The sequence below is a fragment of the Neopelma chrysocephalum genome, unplaced genomic scaffold (assembly GCF_003984885.1).
Source record: "Neopelma chrysocephalum unplaced genomic scaffold, ASM398488v2 Primary Assembly neopelma1_22b, whole genome shotgun sequence".
NCBI lineage: Eukaryota > Metazoa > Chordata > Aves > Passeriformes > Pipridae > Neopelma > Neopelma chrysocephalum.
The window spans coordinates 18,965,962-18,990,319 of NW_020897690.1; the positions used below are offsets into that span (position 1 = coordinate 18,965,962).

At 36.3% G+C, this 24,358-nt stretch overlaps 1 protein-coding gene and 1 long non-coding RNA gene across 13 annotated transcripts in view; both read right to left on the reverse strand.

Moving 5' to 3' along the window:
• Positions 1-24,358, reverse strand: part of CTNND2 (catenin delta 2) — a 645,784-nt gene that overhangs the window by 326,783 nt on the left and 294,643 nt on the right. The window lies entirely within an intron of this gene.
• Positions 3,279-6,017, reverse strand: LOC113966615. Its single transcript, XR_003533899.1, has 3 exons — positions 5,930-6,017; positions 5,335-5,479; positions 3,279-3,389 (listed from the first exon to the last, which is right to left on the reverse strand). It is a non-coding gene; the product is annotated as an uncharacterized LOC113966615 (long non-coding RNA).

Sequence of the window (24,358 nt, forward strand, 5' to 3'; positions counted from 1 at the left end):
AATCAGTAGGAGTTGAAGAAGGTAGATTACTACACAAGTGAGGTCGTCCATAAAACATGATCGTAAAAATATTGATATATTAGGTAACTTGAATCCAAATACATGAAGCAGGTATATTTTGAGTATGTCAGTACTTACATTAGACACATAAATTTGACTTCTGTATACTTAGAGTCAATGCAGCTTGGAAAAAACAGGTGGCCTGTTCTGGCTTGTACAGCGTGCTCAGAACTACTGTCAGCGTCCTCCTAAACAGGACATCATAAATAAGAAGGCCTGGTTGCATTTAAAATCCAGCCTCAAACTCTATTGCAGACAGGAAAAAATGAAGGTGAATATAACCTCCATTTTTGCTCTGAAATTGTGAAAATACAACCTGAAATCTCTGGGTCAACAGAAACAGCAGGCCATGATACCATCTTCTCAAGGTTGAACTACGTTTTCAGTGATATATTTAAAAGGAAAGGGTTCTTTCAACTTCTTCAGCAGAGGGCAACAGGACACATGTGGCATCACCTGAAAAGCAACTGAAACTTGTGACAACAAGCCTACCTTCACTGCAATTCACTCTTTAGAGCTCTGACACAAGGTATGCATGTGACAGATAGGGCAACCTTTCTCTCAGCTGCAGAAGAACAATCTGCCAAGCACAGACATGTCATTACTTAAAGTGAAGGGCTATCTGACATAAAATGGCCACCTTCACTTTCTTCCTTCAAGCCCTTTATAAGTTTATATCTGAGCAAAGAATAACCTAAGACTTCTGGGGAAAAAAAATTAAATTCATTCCTTGTCAGTCTATAACTTGCTCAGGACATTTGGCATAGTTACTATGTGTGGTAAATTCAACTTTATGGGGGTAGCAGACCTCACAGTTATTCTCAAGTTTTCACTTTCTTCCACAGGCTCAAGCTTATCTGTTAACACAAATGAATTTGTGACCTATTATCCTATGAAAGCCTTGACCATCTGAGTGAGTCCGTAAAAAGCCCTCACCTATGATGATAGGGATTATACTCGCCCTGAATTCACCCTTCTTTCTCTCCATATCCCCAATTGCCCTAGTCCTATTTTACATCTTAAATGCCCCTGGCAGGAATCTCCAACTGTCAGCTTCCATATTGCTCTACTGCAGTGCATGTTACCTGTATCTCAACTAACTGCATCAGAACCATCAGCCAAGGGTGACCACAGCACAGATATTCCACTATTGCCAATACTTTTCTTAGCCTATCACATTTACTTCAAATAAATTTCCATTTCCTTCCTGTTCAGTGACAAACTGAATGTGGATAAAATGTTCTGCATTGGATTGTCAAACAGTAGTGCTTTCCCCACTTGTATGAACTTTTCTCAGGCAAATAGAGCAACAAAGGGTCAGCACAACTTTATTGGTCCCACTTGTAACATATGAACTAGCAGCTGGTCAACTTGCCAGCCATACTCTTTGACTACGAAAGTCACAGGCTACTAAACCTACCAGACAACTATTTTCCCTACAAATTGGTCACATCTATGTAGCAAGTTCTAGACGTACTTACATGAGGAAAAATATTTGAATAATTCTAAAAGACTAGAATATAGTGCAATCAGTAGCTAAGAGGTTTATTTTGGTTTCATTTATTGATTTATTTAATTTATGAAGCTACCATCACTGCATACATCACAGTATGAATAACATTTAAAATTAATTTCACCTTATAAACATTCTAGGAATAAACAACTTTTTCTCTCCTTCTCTGACTTCCAGGTTTAAATTTTAGTCCATCATTTTATCAATTTTCAGCTTTAAGGTTGTGAGTAATACTTTGATTTTTATACAATTGGATAACTGGATCCACAGTTGTCAGGACAATTATGGCCAAGACCTTTTTAGCCTGAACAAAGCTACGGAAATGTTTAAATAGAGCCTACTTAAATGAATAACCAATAAACTAATATTCCTGATAAAAATAACATATCTCCAAGAAGTCAGATATTAGAAAGGTTTTTATTGTCCATTAAGTGTTATGTCCAAAACTGTGAACTACTATGTAGGATTCAGATTAAATACAGTAGCAGTAATTTCTTGACATTACTATGTCCTAAATTTTCTCTAAAGCAATGCATATAAAGACATTTAAACATAATGAGCTACATGCTTTACTTCAGAATCAAATACAGATATCAGTAAATTTAAGAGAGGTTACTTGCGTGAGGTAGAAGGGGCACATAGTAAAAACCAGAACCATGTGCTAGAGGTTACTCCCTGTTCAGCGAGCCAGTCCCTAAACCAATACATTTGGTGCTCACAATGAAGTCACAATATGGCCTTGCATCTGAAAATCCTGCATTTATATAGTATTCATAACTAGATTCACCTAAGTTTCCAAGTCCAAGAATGTTTACCTTGGAACCACTGTTCTGGACCCACTTGTCAGGTTACAGGAAACTAAGAAATGGTCTTCAGTTATTTGTGTACATACATCTGTCCTGGTCTTCAATTGTTTGTGTACAGCACATCTATCCCCTAACATCTATCACCTCTCTTCCTCAATTCAACAGAATGGCAGCTCAGTGAAAATACCACAGTATCAGTGTGGAGATGAACATTTTAAGCATCATACCTATGTAGATGATAGGACAGAGTGCCATCTCAGCAAATTTACAGATGATGCAAAATCATGAGAAGTGTTTAAGAAACCAGAGGCTTGTGCTGCTATTTAGATAGATCTCCAGAGACTGAAGAAATAGCCTGACAGAAACCTCATGAAGTTCAACAAGGGGTTGGGGAGGAACAATCTCATGCACCAGTGTAGGCTGGGGTCTAACCAGCTCAAAAGCACCTTTAGAGAGAAGGATGTAGGGGTCCTTTTGGGTAATGAGTAGCATATAAGCCAACACTGTGACTTTGCAGTAAAAGGTGGCTGACAGCACCCTGGGCTGCATTAAGAAAATCACTGCCAGTGAGCTGAGGGACGTGATCCTTCCCCTCTGCTTCTCATGGGTGAGGCCATACGTGGTGCACAGTGGCCAATTCTGGGCTCCCCAGGTCATAAAATACACAGACATCATGAAGTGAGTCCAGTGAAAGGCCACAAAGGTGACAACTGAACTTCAGTCTTTGCCATACAAGGAAAGGCTGAGAGAGCTGGGAAGGCTTCAAGAAGAAGAGGCTTAGAGGACTCTTACCAATGTATATAAATACCTGACGGAAGGGAGCAAAGAAGAGAGAGCCAGGCCTCTCAGTGATAGTGAGAGAATAAGTGGCAATGAGCACAAATAAACACTGAAGAAAATCCACTTTAACATGAGGAAATTTTTTTTTACAGTTAGTTACTAGAACAGCTTAATCAGAGAGGTTGTGGTGCCTCCATCTTCCAACCCCACTGGGCACAACCTTGAGCAACCTGATGAGAAGTACAAAATAAACAAATAAATTAACAAAAATGATAAAAGATCATTGTCTTCAAGGTTTACAAACAACTTTCCGCCCATGTACAAAAAGAGAAAGTGTGAACTTTCTATGTTGAGAAAGTAAAGCATGAACTTTAAGTGCAGCCCTCTGCACTCAGCCACTGCAGCTATTGTAGAAAAGCTGAGCTTACCTAGCTGGTTTCTTATTAGGCACAATAAAAACTTGAAAATTAAAAAATTAGACACCAAGACTGCCTTGTCTTTTCTGTAATTTTCACTATTTCTGCTCATTCCAGAGGCACTGAAAGTAAAAGCTGATGTGGATTTGAAAGGTACTGGTGTCATTGTTAAACAACCTAACAGGATGTCTTTGACAGTCTTTGACTCCGACCAAGCCTGGGCCTGGTCCAGTTCTTGGTTCCCCAGCACATGTCACTCAGCAGTGAAGAAGCGTGGTCCCCCATTACTCGTTTGAGAAGTCTGCAAAGTTTGCAAATTCCACCTGTCCTGTTTTCCCCTGGCTGAAGGTGAAGTGCTACCTGCCCCAACAAACACATGCATGTAGCTGTACATCATAAGGAGTTAATGCACAAAACTGCACTTCCCTTTAGAATACAGGGGTGTTACTGGCAGGTACAACACTCTCTGACTGCCTAACAACATATGGTTTCATTTTGATCTAGTCCTGAGGATGCATACAGAAAAAAAATGTCACGTAAGTTATCCTTATAAACCTGCTCCCTTGCTGTTTGCTATCACAACTGGAGACCTAATTAAGGAGACTCTGTATCATTATTTTTCAAATTAAAAATATTTTGAAGACAACACAGACATATTTTCCAAAAGATAGAAAGTGATGTTCACATCTGCAAAAATAAAATACAAGCATAAACAAATCTTAAAAAAGAATCTGAACGAACCCACTGTCCTGGAATTCAGGTTCTTTTGAATTTCAGAACTCAAATGGATGATTGCCCCATCGTCTAATGGTCAGCTGGAAGAAATGAAGATTTGATTTAAAACTGAGAGGACATCCTGAAAATAAGAAATGGTTGCAACTCTCAAAAACCCTTGCCAGCAGATATCAACTTAACTGGATCATAAGCAAGCATCGGAAATACCACTTCTATTTTCAGAACATCATGAATCCAGGATGAAAGCTGGGTTCCTCCCACATCTAAATTGCTCAGTAAATCTTATATTTCAAGAACAGCCTCATGAGAAATGTCAATTTTGTGCTAACTGCATTGTGAAAATATTTAAATTGAGAGATGTACAAAAAACAAATAAGGAAGATATCTTTTAAACTGAGGATGCATCTTGGCCAAGCAAGAAAAACATTTAAGCCATGATCTACAGGTTAACATTCAGTCCGGACTGAGTTGGGAAAAGATGTTTTTGCACACCCTAAAGACGGGTCAAAAATAAAACATTTCATATGAGTAAAATGCTTAATTATGAAGCTATATGTGATACTACAAAATAATTACAGTTGGAACTTGGGGAAAAATTAATGGACAGATGGTCTCCACTTACTCTGAAAAGTAAAAAAAAAAATAAAAAAAAATGATCATTCTAATCCCTGCACAGCAAACTATTTTTAAATTCCAGATTTTTGTGATGTTTTTAAAAAATAATGTTCAAATCAGACAGACACAGAAAATGAAAATCTTGTCCAATTTTCTGCAAATATGTATTTCAGTTAAAATTATCATTACCTGACACTTGTACTATTAGAAATCTTTTCTTTCATGAAAAGCGTGACACCAGCACTCTCATCAGAACAAGAGTTGCTGTCAAATAGCATTTTTTATATATGAGTTATGCCAGTATAGAAAATAAAAAATTTACAACTCTGAAACAAACTAGCTTATCATTCAAAAGAATCAAAATATTCCATGACTGAGTTCTAAATCTCAGAACTGAATTAATACCTACCATGTCTTTAAAACTGCCTGATTTTTCATAGCTATGTTCTTCCAGTGCACTGAGCAGGACACAGGCAGACGATAGGATAAGGATCTCTTTTTTATTGTCTAGATTGGAATCCAAATTGGAAAGGCTACTTTCTCAGCTAGCTGGCCTGTGGATTAGAATTGAGTGGGTAGTTTCAGTTCAATGTTTCTGCAGACAAAAATACTAATAATTAAAGATAGGCAACTTATTTATTAGTCTTAGTTCAGTACAAGGCAGACGTAGAGATGATCTCTCTCTCTATAATAAGACATCCTAGCATATATTCTTGAAAAGAAGCAAGCCTACCAAATAGTACCTGAATGCTCAGAGCATTTTAGTCTTTCCTGTACTTAATATCCTCTTTATGAAGTCAATATATTTCTCTTGTTGCTGGATATTTGTGATGCATTAAGAGAAATCAGAGGTAATTACAGTAGACACTATTTATGGAAAATTCTGAGTTTTTAACTGTATCAAATAACAAAGGCCAAACTCCGAGTGCTACACAATAAGTATTGCTGGTAGAAAGGCTTTTCTAAGAAGTCCAGATAAAGCCACTGAAGATGCAAACACTGACCTTCTCTCACTTGCAAAATATTGTCAAATCATTATGAGAGTGCATGCAGAGCTGTACTTAAATGTTTAATAATGATGATGGTAACATTGCAAGAAATAAAAGAATAAGGGTAGAATAAGTGGTTCCAGAGTTAACTTAACAGAAAAAAAAAGAAGGTTCTTCTGCAGAGATCTATAGATACGAAATAATACAACTGGTTATTGAATGTTATTTTATTTTTTAGATATTTGAAGGCATTTTATAGCATAATCATTATGAGGAGGCCCAAGAGAATTTTGGCTAAAAAAACTCAAACTGCCTAGTCAAGTGCAAAATAATATACATAGTCTGAAGGAATGTTTTTAAATGGAAACATTAGGGGAATATTTTTTGGATAACTTTACTTATTACCCAGTATTTCTTAAGCTGCACCTGAAAACTTTGTAACATATACATTAGATGAAGCTATTTCATTATTTGCTCTACAGAACTCACGTCTCTCCTTTGGTGTCATTTCCTGGATTAAAAGATTAAGCTCTGAAATTTGTATTTGTATTGGAAATAAATGCTTCAACAGGCAACTTTGGACAGGGCATGAATCTTGTACTTCCCTGTCAGCTAGAGAGAACAAACTCCTAGAAGTCTGTGGTAAATCAAAACTCTAAAGGGAAGATGCTAAACTCTGCCAGTGTTCAGAAGTGTTTTCTTAAAGCTATGTAACGGTGAGATATATTATCACTGTATGTCTTATTCACAAAACTCACAAAATTGGCACTTAAAAGAAACTACATGCTGTTTTACAAAGGCAAAAGGTCATCCACTGAACAGTCAATAGTAAGCACATACTGAAGGCTAAGAGCTGTTTTCTCTTGCTCCTACCTCTGAATATTATATACTTTTAAATTATTTATTGTGAGTACCGTATAACTTGATCAGGCTAATCACCATCAAGTATCGCAAAGTGCTGTGATGCTACATTGTTCTTTCCTTATGAACACATTCACCAGGAAAAATGAAAGTGATTGCATGTAGAGTTCCCAGCAATGTGAACTATATGCAAGCACAAATACTTTAATTTTCACATTATGTTTGTGCTAGAGCTATAACATTGACACTTGCATCATCTTACATGCTCACAGTTCCTTAACTATTTTGGACAATTTCACATAAAAGTAAGAATGGCACCTCACCCTGTTAAATTGACAAAATCGTGATGCTATTTATTTGATGACGGACAAAAGAATGTAATTGAAAAAGGAGAACAAAAAGTCTTGGCTTTATTATAAATGACTGTAACAACTGTCAATGTCAAATACAGCATTACTTACCAGACTTGGCAAAGATATGCAAATCTTTGTATTTACTGTTTGAGGGGATCATCCACCCTATCAGCAGCCTTCCAGAGAAGTCCCCAGACCCTTTCATCTCTATATTTTATACTGTGTGGTAATCCAAGCCATATGTCTCCTACCTACGTCTCCTCAGCTGAACTCCTGAACAGAGCAGTCAAGTAAGGAGAGCCTGCTTAAGTCTGTGACTCCTTCACAACTGATTCTTCAGTGTAACTCAGTCAACCAGTGAATAGTACTACAGGTTGTAGGAATTGCTGAACTCATTGATGTGTCTCTTTGTCAAGCCTCGTATAGAAAGTATGGTCTCCTGATACTATGTCTGATGATTAAAAAAAAATGGAAGCTGAGCCCCTTTCCCCTCAGAATTGAACACAATCACAAACATTTTGAACATCCTGCACACCTGCTGGCACAGTGAAAGATACAGATTTGTCTCAACTAAAAAGTAGTCTTGGCACTTCTCTGATTCGAATGTGAGAATCTAACATATTATACAGTCCAAACTGTTTAACAATTTGAATAATGAAAAAGAGAAGATTGTGGGTTTTTAATAGAAACAAAAATTTAATACAGGAAACCCTACATTCAGTTAATAGGTTAATTTATTCCAGGATCTTATAAAAAGAATGGTGAATTATTTACAACAGATAGCCAATCTGTAAGTAACATCTTACAAAGCATGTGAAGATTAGTTACAGTAATTCTGATACTGGTTCATTTGTTTATGATCTCAAATGCTGATTCCAAAACCCTTCTGTCTAAACAAATTTCAAAAAAGTTCAAGGTTAATCACTCACACAATTTACCCTTAGAAAATGTTAAGACTCACAATGAAATTTAAACCATCCAGTCCAATTAATTTAAGCCTGTATCGTGGTGAGACACTTTAATAATTGTAAACATACCAACCGCATGTATACTTAGCATGTAATATTTTACAAAATACAACTTCAACAAAATCTACATCCCAACTCCATGTACATGCAAACCAAATTATTGGTACAACTCAATGAAGAACTCTTGAGTTCTCATCTTCTTGCCTCATCAGGCTCTTAGACTATGTAGCTACTTTGTTCACATCACTTGCAGTCTAATTATTAGACTATATCTTGGTTCAAACTGCAAATTGCTTTAGAAAACTCCAGCCAAAAAAAGAAAGTATATTGTTCTAAGCATAAATGTGAAAGAAAATCATGCCTGAATAACAGCCATGGAAGCTGAAATTCTGTTGTGGGGTTCTACAACAAGAGCCAGGATAAACAACTGCAGACTGAAATGTCTGTGCTTTCCTCACACTGAAAAGACAGATCAAAACTAGATGAAAGAATAATGGAAGTTTTTTAAAATTTTTACTTTAGCTTACCCTTTTATTCTTCCACTTGCTGAAATTATTGGTGGGTCTATTTTGTCAATGCATTGACCAAGAGCTTTTCCCAAATGTCAATCAATAACACTTTACCAAGAATGGGTATTATCAAATTAATGTGATTGCCTCCCTAGATCTAAAGTTTCACTTTTTTAAAGTAATGGTAGATACAGTTTACACTATGCCATTTTGATTAATATTTTCAGTTAAAAAGTAGGACTGGGCAGAATCAAAGCACATGTAGAGAAATGACTGATATCTTCAGTAGCAAATGAGGACAGTCTGTGCAACAGCTAACACTGTTTTCATTGATGAGCTGGAATGAAGTATTACATGATTTTTTAAGGCTTGCTGATGACTGGAATTGGCAAAATTGTTAGATGTGAAGGGAACAAGTAGAAAGACTGATTGTGATTTCTTTCCTTGGTATAAATGTGTTTTATTACAGCCAAAAGAAGAGTAATTCATTAAACAACAAGGAATTCTGGTCTTCCCTGTAAATATATATCTCAGGAAAAAAGTAAAACACGATCTTAGGTGTCATGGTTAAATATCTAGCTAGTTGAGAGTCATATGCTGTGGCAGAAAGAGCAAATATAAAAACTTTGGATGTAAAAAGAGCATATAAATAATGGAGAAAATTCTATTTAAGTAAAAGCCTTTCAGAAACATTCTTGATATTCAAATATTGCTTACAGACATCAAATTCAAAAGAGGTCATTGAAAGAACTGGAGAAGAAAGTGAAGAATACTACAAATTAAAATGATGAACATATCTCTGTATGACCTGTATAGGTCTTAGTTTGATCAGTGAATCAAGAAGATTGAGAGGTTGTCTGATTACAATATATATGAAACTTCCTCCCAGACAAGGCACTAGGGTTTTCTTCTAGTACAAAAAGCAGAACAGGAGAGCATTACAATAGCAAACTCTTCTTTTGAAAAAATCTGACATAAATATTCAAGGGCACTAATAGACTCTGCATCCCTTAATGCCTATAAAACAAGAGTTTACATTTCTCTGAAAATTATGGTGGAGTAAACACACCTTACTGGAATACATACAGGCTGACTTAAATTAAATTATTTAAGTGAGAGGTCAGATCTGAACTCCTAAAGGGTCATTTTTGTTCTTGAGACTTTTAAAGACTGCACCCAATTTACACCTGCGTAACAGGAAAAATCGTCTATCCATGTACAGAATTTAGTGATTATGCTGGAAATCAGAAAACCAAGGGCAAAAGTTAGATATTGTTTCAGACATTGATATGTAGTAAGTAGATTGTTGAACTCCAATAGCATCTATAATGTGCGGATGACCATGGCCCAGACTTCACATTCAACTTGTTTGCTGCATCTCCTCTACCTAGCCCACCAGAATTCTACTCCACTTGAAAAAAACCAAAACTCTGTCTTTAGGATCAACTAAGTGCATAAGAAAGGCAATTAATGTGTACAGCATAGTACAATTGCTCTATGAATGCCCAAACGAGCTAGACCAACTTTATAAAAAAGGTCAGTTTCTGCTCTATAAAGTATCAAAACAATGTGATGATGGGTGAGGGAGGAGGAAAGAGGTAAGAAAAAAGAAAAAGGGGTGCCACGAAGTGCCCTTTCTTATGTCACGTAGGCTGTCTTCCTGTTCTTTGAGACTGTCTTCCAGTTCTCATTACCAATCTTCTCTGTAACCATCAGAGAATGCTTTCAGTTTTATTCAGTGACCATGACAGAGTATAAGGACACATTCTAACTTTTGCAGCCCCCTCATAAACACAGCAGATATCTGATCCAACAACTAGGTGAACTGAAAATTAGACTTTAGACCTTAGCAACCGTCTTACCTTAACTCTCCACAAAAAGTGTTACACAAACAACAATGCATATGTGGAACTCCCTAAAGTCTCATATGTATTTGTGTAAGAGGTTTAAACTACTAACATCAAGTTTTCTTAATTCTCAAATGGATAAAGAATGAATAAATGTTTTCAACTGTCATAGGCAAACACGCATTAAGGTGAAATCAGGAAATAATGATAAAATAAGGTGCTGAAATTCATAGCTACAGATAGGGTGTTTATTTTTATTTCTGATTTCACTTAAATCATTATTACAATCACAAACACATACGTTTGCTCTTCCATGTAGCTCATGAAATTGGCTGGATGATTACAAAGATATAAAGATGAAGTGCACTACAAGGGATTAGTCTAACACTTGATTGGTTTCAGATAGTTGCAAGGCTTTGACAGCTGATACGTGGCAGATGTGCTTCCATTTTAATACTGTTTATCTCCAAGGGATCTACTTCAAGGCATTCAGTCTTTTATTTGGAAAGTGTGATTGTCTTCTGCAGGATCAGGCTAACCCTATGTAACCACTAGATTGTATGCACTGAACTAGAACTGTTAACTGTACAAAACCTGTAGACTTAGCTTGTAAAACCTTAAAAACAGGATTCATAAGGATAATTAATCTTTTGACATCTGGCTCAAATGCTAAGGTTTAATAATTTACAGGTTTTGATTTTCTTTTTCATGCTAAATATTTGTGTGCTGTCCATGACCATTCTTCTCTTTGATGTTCTTTCTGTGAGAGCTACTATAAACTTTCTGGTTATTCCTCTTCTCAGTGGAGGAAAAGCTAGTGGGAGAAGGAAGTTACCATTCATTCTCATAAGCCTGCTCACTCTGGAATTGCTCTCTTAAAAAACTAAAATAATTTCTTAGATAATTTATTCTTACCCACACAAAGCTAGGTATACTTGCAGGTAATGGTCACAGCTTTATGTTGCCCTGGATTTCAGTAAAAGATGTGTTTGTCTAAGTTACAGTTCCTTTTTTTTTTTCCTAAGGGTCAAAATGCCACTTGGATATTCTCCAAGTCAGACATTTGTGCGTGTTGCCACTAGCACACTAGCAGTGATGTGTAAGAAAGACCACATCAACAGTGCCATGGCTGATGATTACAAGAAAAAACACAAACTTTTTGAAAAGAAAGCCAGTTACTTTTAAAAGAACACACTGTATTTTATAGATAAAAAGCAGTTAAAATCCTAACAACTGTTCTAGGACTAATATTTTTTACAGTAATACTACTTCAAATTCTGTAAGACACATAATTCTAAGCTCTTTTACTTGAAGGCATCCTGGATGGAGGCTAGAAACTTGCATCTCCCTGTGCCATTCCTACTGAACAACTTTCAACCGTTTCAGTTACACAAACCTATTTTCATCTTCCCATAACCAAAGGTTCACTGCTTTTCTTAACACCAGTGATCAGAGAAATGGCAAGATATCTTTCAATTTATATTTTTATATTTGTTTACCTCAAAAAAATTCACTTTTAGCAAACATAGTGTTGGTGATAAAAGAAAAAATAATAAAAATAAAAGCTTGACATTTTAAGGCTGATGTCTCAGTTCTTGAAACCACAGTACAAAAACAGGTCTGGAAGCACAGATGGAAGTACAGGTACCTCCCCAGCTGTCAGAATAATGTTCCTTGACCTCTTTCCACTCTAATGGATCTTCAATTCTGTGTATAGTAGAACAGCCATGATAGGAATTATAAATCTCAGCAAAAATAATTTATATTTCTTGTCCTTAGAAAATTTTCCTAGTAGACTTGGGTCTCATACATTTTCTACCTCAAGCATTGAACCCCTCTTCTGATGGCCTTTTGGACATGAGTGGAAGATATCTGGTACATTTTTTAATATACAGGAAAAAATTTAGGCCAGCATGCCTCAGGTGAGCAGAGTTGACCTCCTGCAGTGATGGACTGAAAACATGACTCGATGTGTATAGCTGTGTTTAATATGTTGTGAATTCAGGTGATGCCACATTCAGTATGCTGACTGTTCCAGATCACACTAATAAACTCTTAACCTCGTGTTTTAGTTCACCATTACAGTAAATTAAAGACAAGTTATGTCCATAGTGACCAGCACTTAAACTCTTTGGGGCACAATGCACTTGAGAAACACTCCAGGCATAACCAGTGCCTGAGAGAGCACTAACTTCCCTGCTCTATGCATCTACCTGTCCAAACCACAAATGCCGGAGATGAGCTCAGAGAACCTTACATACATGGACTGAAGGTAACAACATAAACATGAGCTGCAATCAAATGTAACCACACTATAAGCTATGTATCTTTCCGTGATTATCGAAAACAAAGGTTATGATTTTACTAAGTTGACCTAAAAAATATTTGGCTATACGGCCTCAGGATAACAACTTATCCTGAATTTTGAATTATGCTATTTTTTGGACACTGAGATTTAAAAAAAAAAATGGTTTAATATCCTTCAAGTGTTTAATGACAATCTTAAAGCCAAAACTCCATTTTTAGGGAGATAAAATTCCAGTCATCCCAAAAGATTTTATCAAAGCTGTAGGATTTGACCCTGAGATAATAGATGTCAGAAGAGATATGCGCACAAATTTTTAACACAGGAAAAGAAGACAGGTTTGTCCATGACAGCTAGGCAGAACCAAATAAACAGATCCCCCCTTAAAGGTATTTCAAGAATTAAAATGGAAAAAGAAAGAACAAAACTTTTATTTTGCTTTAAATTACAAGTTAAAAACATTACACTTACCTTTATGACCATTATACAATCAAGAACCATACATCTTGTCTCAAACCTATGTGTTCTACAAGTGTGACAGCTCTTGCATTAGCTGCTTACTGTATTTAAGGTTCTGTGTCAATGCAGTGTTTAGACAGCAGCAGATGGGTCATCCAATTTATGTTAAAGGAAACTTTGGGAAGAGTGAGTGCATTTGACTTGATTCTTTCAAAACAGTATTTTGGTGTTATTATGTATATTTTGGATAACACATTCCTTTTCTATTTAAAATTCCTTTATGGGTGGACCCTATTTAATTTTTACTTGGTTTTCCATTGCGGTAGCGATGTTACTAAGATTTAAATCCTTAGCAACTTTGGCAATCATAAGACTAAAGAACTTTTTTCTTTCTAAAGTGTAAATACATTAATATGATGCACTGTGACTTTAGCCTTCAGCACAAAAATATCCAAAGGTCCTGCACTTGAAACAGTGTTAAAAAGTCCTCCGAATTTAAAATCTCCTGTTGAATACCTTTGTAATTACAGATGGTTGAATGCAGATAATGAATATTTGATTCCTGTTTAATGCTTTATACTATGCATTTGCCTGATGCTTAGTTATATCGTTTTTGCCAAAAGGATGCTTCATGATATCGCCCCAAACTGAAGCAATAACAACTTTAGGGTAACTATTAATGCTGCTGTTTCTTCTATGTTTGCTATCAAAATTAAAATTTGCTATAGACAAACAGGTAAGAAAGTTAATATTATGAACCAGTGCTTACTTAGTAAGTATTAAAATGAACATATACTAAGATTCAGTTGGTCTGGTTAAAGATTAATTCTTTTTAATAAAAGAGAGAGAAGAAAATGCATTAGAATTGATAACTTTCAAGTGACTTGGCAGGGGAAATGGTTTTAGCTGGGTTTTTTCCCTGTTTTGGTAATGAGAAAAATCACCCAGATGTATTTTAGGCCTATTTTTAGCTTACTAAAGACAACAACAACTTCACTTCAAAGGATCCACTTTATGCCTTTTGGTACATAAGTTCTAGAGAAAAAACATTGGACCTTTGATATAAAGAGTAAAAAATACCCATACTACCATCTATCCCCCAGCTAAACTTGTGAGTTCATTTCCAACAAACTTTCTTGCTTCCTTCACTATCTTGAAAGTCTTAGACCTCAGTCTTATCCCTACATTTATAATTCATTTAGAACTGTTTTATTACATCTTTTTGAGATGTAATAAATGTAGTAAAATAATAAATGTAGTAAAAAATGCCAATGTAGCAATTTTATTAGTTTTCTTTAAAGATTTAAATTGTAATGGAATATAATTGTACCATCTTGCTTCTCACCAATTTACAAACTAGAGTAGTGTAAGAGAATCATCTAATATGGCACTGTATATAAAGACAGGATTCTTCCTCATTTTCAACACATGAAAAATGCACTTTCCGATGCAATAAATTAAGAAAAAAATATTTTAAATTTAAAATTAAGTACTATATTGGATAGAGAAACAAGTTGGTTTTTTTTTGTGCAATAGTTTCTGTGTTTTAGATACAGGAATACTGCACAGGATAGTTGAAACCAGCTTGCATTAATATTCAAATAATGTCAACTTGATTTGCCTCACTAAATAAGTTCCCACCTTGCCACACTACAAAAGAGAAAGGTTAAAAAAAGATGTTTATAGCTATTATTTCTCTCAGAGAGAGACCACAGATAGAAAGTTTAATTGATATTTATCAGCAAGGTTTTTGTTTCTGTCCCTTCTAACAGGACAGTGGCCTAGCATTCTTATATCTTCTTCTCCTGGCAAGTTCTCCCCAAAATACTTTCAGCATTTACTCAGTCATCAACTGCTGTCTTTGGACTTAAGAAGTAGAAAGCGGATCTGAGAGGGCATCTCTTTCGGCTTTAAAGATCCAGACAGATCTAAATGTTTTGTTTCTTGGCCTATTCAAAGAATAAGAATAGATGACAACTGTACCTTAAGCCCAGTGCAACATTTTTGTCAGAGAAGCAAAGTAACTTCTAACCAGATAAACATTTGGTAACACAGATTTTGTACTGCTTGCTATGCTATGGTCTTTTCTGCTAGCACAAGGGACGTCTATAGGCATGGCCATGAATATGCAGTGTTCAATCTCAACCATTTTTATACTTTATGGAACGGAGATTCCTATCCTAGTCGTAAACATATTACTGTCTGTAGAAGGGAAAACTAGAAAACATAAATTCTTTCCTTTATACAATTTACAGAGGCACGTCAGTGCTCATGTCAAAAAGTGAAAGAATGCAATTCATTGTAGCAAAGTAGAGCTGGCAAACCTTACAGTAATAAGCTTTTTTGTTGTGGTGTAACGGTTTTCCCCTCTTCTTTTTTAAACTATTCTCACACATAATTAGCCTGATATTTCCATCACAGTATTACCATGAGTTGCAGCCTGGGAAATAGTAGTAACAAAAAGAACACAAGCTGAGAATGCAGAAAAGCCACAAGAAGTGTGGCCTGGACAATAACTGTTGGAAGTGCATGCATGAAATACAAGGCCACAGGGGTCAGCTTACAATCAGTGAAATTCAGACCATGTTTAAGCCCCAGACAAGGTGACATCAATTTGAAATGCATGTTCATCTTTTCAGAGGGAGGGAAAAAAGAGTATTGAAATTCTACATCTTTTTTAAGTCATTCCTCAGATAAATACCGTATTCTGTGATTTAACAATCCTGCTAACTGCATGGCTAAGCTGGAAGAGTACTGGGTATAAGAGGAAAATTATTTATGGGATATCTTACCGTTCTTATGTACCAAATTATGTGTCTGGCTATGTAAAATGTACCACAGAATCACAGAATATTCTGAGTTGGAAGGGACCCACAAGAATCATTGAGCCCAGCTCCTAAGTGAATGGCCCATACAGAGGATTGAACTCGTGACCTTGGCACTATTAGCACCAAGTTTTAATCAATTGAGCATAAGTATGGATGGAAATCATATGCAAAGTGAGTGACTATGCAATCATTTATTAGGGTAAGAAACAAGAAGATTCACATGGAAGACCAGCAGAAGATCAGCTTTTATAGCAATCTTTGACCTAAAGTTTATGCTTTAAACCATTTAGATCCTACAGTGTTTATTTTTCTGCATTTAAGAAAGGTATGCTTTGAGAGGAGAGGCAATTTATTATAACAGCCGTTGCAGACAAGCACACAAGCCCCTTCCTCAAGTCCTACACCACCACAACCATCACTTTTTTCTTCAAAGAACCTTTCATGTTTCTGGTAGCATTACCAGTAAAGAAATGTTAAAATTGTCAAGATAGCTTCAGCTGTGGACTGAGTGACTTCACTGACAGAGCTTTCAGATCAGAACAGAAATATACAAGGGATCTTAGATGGTCTTCAGATTATTTGACATTTCAGTCCTTAAAATTTGGATTTAAATAGTAAAATTCTAAGAAAAAACAAATGAGGAAAGATCTCAAATCTTCCATTAGCTTTTTAAAACTGAACAGAAAATTGTCTAAAGTGTATGCAGATTAGGAATGTGTGAGTATCTGTGCTACTTGACTTGAAAGACACACTACTGCTAGTCAGTAAATCAAGATTTAAGACTAAATCACACTTCGATACGTAAAAGCCAATGAAAAACCCGAGAACTTGCTTCACTACTGATTATTGTTCAAGTTCTAGAACAATTTTTAAGTACATTGAGGATGAAATGCATGAATCTTGAGGGAAGTCAGTGGGGGGTAAATGCACTCCAGTTGTTTATTGAAATAAGAATACTTGTCTTTAATTTTTTGACATACTACATTTTACTTTGGGAACTGAGTAAAATCACTAATCAGTTACTGATCATCCGTGAATGACACATCACTGATCATTACAAACATTATAAACTGTGATATATTTGCTAAAAGGGAAAAAAAAATGAATAGAAAGTCCATGTATGAGTTTTTTCATCTATGGCCAAAAAGAAGAGATGGAGGATTTGTTGCTCAGTTTACAAATAAATTTGAGACACTGGAATGCAATACTCTGAGGAAGTGATGAGTAATCATGACAGTATGAGGTCATCTAGTAAGCAACTTTACTAGTACTAAATCGATTGAGGTTAATACTTATTTCACTCAAATCAACACATTGTCTTATTTGTACCAGCAACTATTACTATCAGTAGGATTTCCCACATATACCACTCCTTTAAAATAATTAATTTTAATGTTTCTTTCACTGTTTACATATAATTACAGGAAGGAGAGAACATCTCTTTTCACTGTGTAAGAATTTGTGGATATTGAAAGCTTCAGAGTAGTCTGTAGTTTTACTGCAGATACAATGCTACGCATTTTCTGAATAATGGTTAATTATTTCACTTCTTACAGTTTTTTCATAGATTTTAAAGCATTTCTATACAAATGTAGTGCTTCCTCTATCTTCATTTTACATAAATTCCTTGATCTAAAAGGAAAAGCATTGGTTTTTTACATTATTTTACCAACCTATTAACCCTCGCACTAATTAATACTTCAGGTAGCATCCACATCTGTGGCCAGATACCGGCTTTGAAGCCAGTGTCCTCAGCTAAGGACACTGTCCTTTAGCCAGTCAATGATGAACTTTCCTTAGGAAACGTAAATTGGATTATGGATTATCCAATCTCATTTTGGACTACCCCATTTTATTTCCACAGTGAACGCATCAGCAATGTTGCCCTGAGCCCCACTCCTCCTGTTCAATTATGTCAAAGTAAAAGTGGAAATCACACCATGAGAGAATTTATCACCTAGAGAAATACAGGATTCAAGAAACTTCTTTTTGAAAGACTAAAATCAGCTATGGGAGGTTGGTTGGTTGGTTGTTTTTTCTGTTTTTTTCCTTTTTTCAGAGCAGCAAAAGAAGGGAAACTGTGAAGCAACACAAACTAGTACGTGCACCAGCAAGGCATCCCCTTTGGTCAATGGAAGCTCTCTGAGGAAGGTGGGGTTACAGGCCGCAACATTCAAAGCTTTGGCAAAATGTGTAGAGGCCTTCACATTTGCCCAAAACCTCAAATCTCTGACCAGCTCATTCCCTAGATGGCTGGTAGCATTTAAGTATTCATCTTCCATCTGCCCTACACATGGCTTACATCTTTTTATGGACAATCTGTGTTACAAATAAATCCCCAGCCTATTAATTTCTCCTGTAAGACTCTTAAGTTCTACTTCGAATTACATCCCCATTACAGGCTCTCCCGTTAGAACCTTCCTGTTACACCAAAACACAAACATTACTTATTGCACCAACACAACCTTATGCAGGTCAGCATTTCCTGCATCACTCACTGAAACTGGAGATGAATGCAATGTAGGAGAACCAAAGACAGCAGCTATGTCAACTTGAAAGCAAAATGAGGAGAAAAAATTGCTTAGGAATTTCAGATTAAATGCAGTATTTTCTCAGAATTTTTTGGTTATGAATGAATTTCTTACAGTAAGGAGATGAATTATATGTGATGGCTATATATATAAGCATCTCTTTCATGTTATACAACTGCTATTTACATAACTTGATGCTGACTGCTACCTCTTAGCAATATATGTGCACACAAGTGTGTAACTGTGTGTTTTCAAGGACTATCTCGATTCTACAGCAACAAATATGCCAAGAAAACACTGCTAGATACAACACCAAGAACCTACATTCAATTAATTTTTCTCTTTGCTAAGGCTCCACAGCTGAGTCACAGTACATGAAAGACATCACACATCGCACAGATTTAATTCAAACCTATTGAAACAAAGACCTTTGTAAGCTAGGAAGAAGGAGACAGACCTACATAAAAGCCTTAGCTTGGTGGAGATGTGATTCCTGCTGTTAGCTTTTCACGTTCCTTACAAAGGTATATGGTACAAACTGCAATAGTGGACGCACTCACTGAGTCCTGCCTCAGGATCCAGCTTGTCACTTCAAAGGTCAGAGCTTACAGTTGTAGTGAAAAACAGCAGTGCTGTTTTACTTTGTTTCCCCAGTATTGCTACTGGGGAATCCAAAATAGTATGCATCCAACCAAATTTACTTACTTCAAGATCAAGAAAAAACCAGGTGTAAGACCAGGACCCTAAAGGCATCTTTTGTGATGTAAGACATTAGTCCCTGAACCCAACATGCATCAGTGCGGTACAAGAGGCCTCAACTTTCTTTCAGTGCAGTCAACTAAAAGACTTTCCAAAATATGCAACAGTCTTCTTAAACATAAGGAAAATCACAGTACATCTTTATATTCTCTAAGACTTTGTAACTTCACATATTTTTCTCTCAATAAGTTCCCTTCAATCATGGCAGCTATTTGACTTAGATAAATTGACTTTGTATCTGTAATTCCAAATTAGCAGTACCTAATTTTTATGTAGTTATTTTCTATGAAATTCAAACATTAACCATTTATGTAACGCTATTGAGGAGAGTGACTGTATACATATCTCAGAAATAAAAAAACCCCACATGTCAACTCAAATATATACTTTAGTACCTCATATCAAATATAATTTTCTCTTCATAATCCTGGCATAATTTATATTTGAATTCTTAATTTTGTTCGGCAAAACATGCCCCAGAGTCGCAAGAGAGACGATGGTGAATACTTCGAATGACAGCAACAAATTAAAGTGTCTAAAAACAAAAGGTATACAACAGGAGTAAAAGTCTGCCTGTAAGAAAAGTCAGCAAGATCATACATACAGAGCTTTTTCCATTCATTAAGGTTGGACTACGAAGATTTATGCTTTGCAAATAAATGCTATTAGAGATTCTGGGTAAGTAGCTCTGAAGAGTTTAAAAACCAGATTAAATCATTGCAACTTTTTGTGGTTCCTCATAAAGGTGACATACTTTTTTCTGGACTTGGAGTGAGGGAAGATGAACCAAAAATCGCACTGATGATGTACAGACATTTGAGAATTTGACTTTCTTAAAAAAGTCTTGTATTATGGCTGATTTAACACATATGTTTAGAGGTGTTACTATATTTTTGTTATAATTATTATTTATTATATTTATTTATTTATTTATTAGATTCTGTCTGGCCAAAAATTGCAAAGACGGCCTGAGAGACAAAAGGGAAGTGTGGCAGTTCCATAGGCATCCAGCAAGCTTTTTCCTCTCAAATGGCTCAATAGTTCTGCTAGAGTGAAGAATACAGCATAACTGGATTAATAAAATTTTAATATGTTTTACAATTAAATAACTTATATTGAAGCTATATGGTGGATAAATGTATTTCCCACTGACTTCAGCAATAGTTTATACTGAATTTTCTTTAGCCTAGTGACATTTGAAAGCAGCAAGTTTTATTTCTGAAAGAAATTGCCTGAGCTTACACTATTATGACTTGACATTTAGATCGCAGTCATAGCCTGCAGCTCCAGCCAAGATCAAATCCTCACTGTTCATGCATGTACAAATGTATGGTCCCTACTCCAGGGAATTTAAATCCGAGGTCATCTACTAAGCCAGCTACAGAAAACCAGAGAATCTAAATAACAAATTATCAACATGGCCATTTAGACAACTAAAACCCTGAGGTTATAGTTACTGACATAGAAAAGCCTGAAGGAGGATCTTTGTTCCCCACAGTGAAACTACTTTTTGTATGCAGCCCACATAATCTGGGTAAATATGCTTTCTAAGATGGAAACCAAACAACATAGATTTGTTGTGTGGCCTAGTATTTGAATATAGTAGCTTTTCTTGTGCATTAACGTCATGCTATGATTCAGACCACTGAGAAAGGGTCATTAATCTAGAATTCAATTTATTTTACTTGTATATGAAAGGTTTGCCTACTGATTTTGCTGAAGTTTTATTATGTTTGCTTAGATGAAGGCATACGTCTTAGAAAGGGTTTCATTTTCCATTTTACAAATGCAGGACTAGTTGAAGTCTGGACTTGGATCTGACTTTTAAATGCGAAATGCACCTTAACTTGATTTCTATTTAACCAAGGCTGTACAAATTTTGAAGGTCTATCTGTAAGTCAAAGATCTTGACTTTTTTCCTTAACAGCAAGGCAACTAAACAGTGGACTGTTGAGCTCTACTTCTGTATTAGTTGCTTTTAGTCCCTTTCTTAACCCCTACCCTACAGTATGCTGACATATATTAAATAATTCAATTCAAATATGCATCAGTAAATATATATTAATCATACACCTGTCAGTGCTTAATCCTTTAAGTTATTTTACTTTGAGTTTACTGCTTGATGAAACTCTGCAACCTAGCAGTGAGCTGTGAGCACTTGACATCCAGAATCCAATTGATTTTGCCATCTCAAATGCTTTTTAAAGCAAAATCTAGGTAACCTATTGCCTCTTTCTTTGGAAGTGTACCCCATATAGAGGTTTTCTACAGTATGTCTTTCCAAATGTTTTCTTTAAGACTGTTAGACTGCCACTATATACAATATTTTCTTCTATGCTTACCTTGTTGTTCACATTTGGAAAGACTGTGTTTTTTTCATAACTGCACTAATATTTTTGTAATTTATTTACAAACTACGCCTCTGAATACTTAGGAAAAAACAAAAGACATGGTTTTCATGGCTGGAGAGTTTTCATTTTAAATGTCTCCATCTGAGTAATTGCTTTTGTATGCTGTATTTGACATTCCTTCATGACTTCATATCAGATAGAAGAAAATTAAAAAGGTACATATTTTTCTTAAATATAATTTTGTAAGGGTTTATAATTTTTTGGAGGGAAGAAATGAATATTAGAATCGAACTTTACTACCCATAAAGCCTAAATGCCCAGAAACCTTATGCTGTAGAATTTATAATGTGAATTTCCTTATTAGAATTTCCTTTTTCTTCATCCTTAGCTATGTTTGCAGATTTTCTGTTAAAAGAATGTTTTCTTCTTAATCTAAATCTGAGTTAAATTCTTGAATTAACTTTTACTGTTACACTTGGAATACTTTTTGCAATGCTATTTAAATTCCTTTACTGCATGACTGCATATCTCTGTTGTGAAGAACTTTATTGGTTTGTTGGACGTACTTCAAGTCCCATTAAAAATTACACAGGATTTTGTTTCACCAGTTACTTTCCCACCAGTGAACACAAACTATATTGTTGCACCTTTCACCGATCTTGATTTGATCAATTTTATGCTTTCAGGTCTTTGTTTCAAGTGATTTGCCAATTAAGTCACTCAAATACCTTATTTATTAAAAGTGGCTGCATTTTCTGCTTAGTTAGCAATAATGGATGAACCTATTGCAAATACTTAATGAATTAAAACAATGACTGAGGCCTTAGCTATTATTATAATTTTCTCTGATTTAGTTTATATCAAGATTTGTATTATTCATAGTGGCATCATTTGAACTCTGAAGGTTATGAAGAAACTGAGATGCCACTTTCAAGTTAGTGAAGCTCTGAAAGGTTTTTTGGCTTCATGGGGAATATAAAGTCCAGTATTACTATCACAAAGCTCTTTTACTGTATGTTCTGGATACATTTCAAACAGAGCCACCAACAGAATTAATGTCTCTGTCCCTGGCCCAGCCTGTAGATAGGCCTGTTAACCATTGCTCAGGTAAACACCTTCCACTGTTCTACCACTTGTCTTCATCTGTCAAAGTCTGCTGGACTGTGAAGTCCTTCCAAAGGTTTGAATTCTGCCAAGGCTTCTATTTCATTAATGACAGCCCCCCTCCCACTCACAGAAGAGAGAAGGAAGACTTCAAGAGCAAACTGAAAGAAAAGACAGCATCTCTCCAGCCCAACTGTAAACATTTCCTTTTTGCAAATTATGGCCTTTCTGAATGTGGAAAACACAGGTAGCAGTCAATAATGAAGCCAGAGTTGTTTATGTCAGTTGGTTGTCCTAGTGCCATCACCGTGATTTATTCCACTGGACTCTACACATACCCACAGCAGTGCTAAGCCACTGTGACCCTTCTTTAGTGTTGTCACTTACCAATACTTATTGCATAAAAAAGCTTTTTGCTTCATTTTCTCCTGCAGCTTTTGAAAATATATCTAAAGTGTACAAACATTTTCTTGTAATGCCTGTAATATCTACTTACAGCTGGTTTGGTTAATTGTTTTTTTTCCCTACAAGATGCCGTGAATAAAGACTTGTGTTATCATGGGCAGTCAATTTATGAGCTGTACAGACATGTCAGGATCCCAATAGGCCTTGCCATCCCCGCCCAGTCTTCCTTGGGGTTCTCCAAACCTGCCCACAGCCCAGGACCCCATGTCAGTCTCCCTGGGGCTGTCAGCCTCTGGCCCAGCGATGCTACAGCAGGGTCAGTCTCCAACTCCCCACAGCACTGCCCAGCCCAGCCATGGGCCCAAGCACCAGCCTGACCTTGTTCCATCCCCAGGGAGGTGCCCAATGCTGAGGTTGGAGCTGCCCCTGTGCCTCCCTCAGCTTCCCTGCTTGATCTGGCAACTTGTAAGTTTGATACCAGCCCTAATCCATTGCCTTTTTTGCTGTCACCAGCACAAAGCCAAGCCTGCCACAAGCAGCTCATGGGCAATATGTTCCCCTCACAGTTTGTGTCAATGGAAATATCAGCAATGCTGCAAGGCACAGACACTAGCAAACAGTTATTTTTTAAAAAAAACCAACAACCACAACACAAAACTTACTAATTTAAATGTTTTGCCTTGGGTAACACTCACAGAGAGAACCAGATCTCACACAGAGCACAGCCAGTCCTTGTCTGAGTGGCAGCAGTGGCCTCCCCTGCACGTGCCCCTGCGGCAGTGGCTGCGCCAGCTTGGGCAAGATCCCCAGAGGGTTCTGCTGGATTCCCGCCCTCCATCCAGCTCCTGGATCTGTGCCATCATACTGGCATGTTGTCTCCCAGCTGTCTTAGTTTCTTGGTGTCACCATTCCTGCATTCGAAGAAATGGCTTACACTGATCATTTAACTGATCCACGTGCAGTTTGGCAAATGTGACGATTGGAGCTGCCTGGTGATGGCCACTTCCACAGCAGCTACAAAGAGGAATGCTGAAATAACATGACTCTAATTCTGAATATGGGTAATTGTCTGGATTACATATTTTCTACGTAAGAAAATCTAAGTGCTTATTTTAAAATAATGATGGTCTATTCTGCTCAGCAGCACTGCTCTAAGACCAAGTG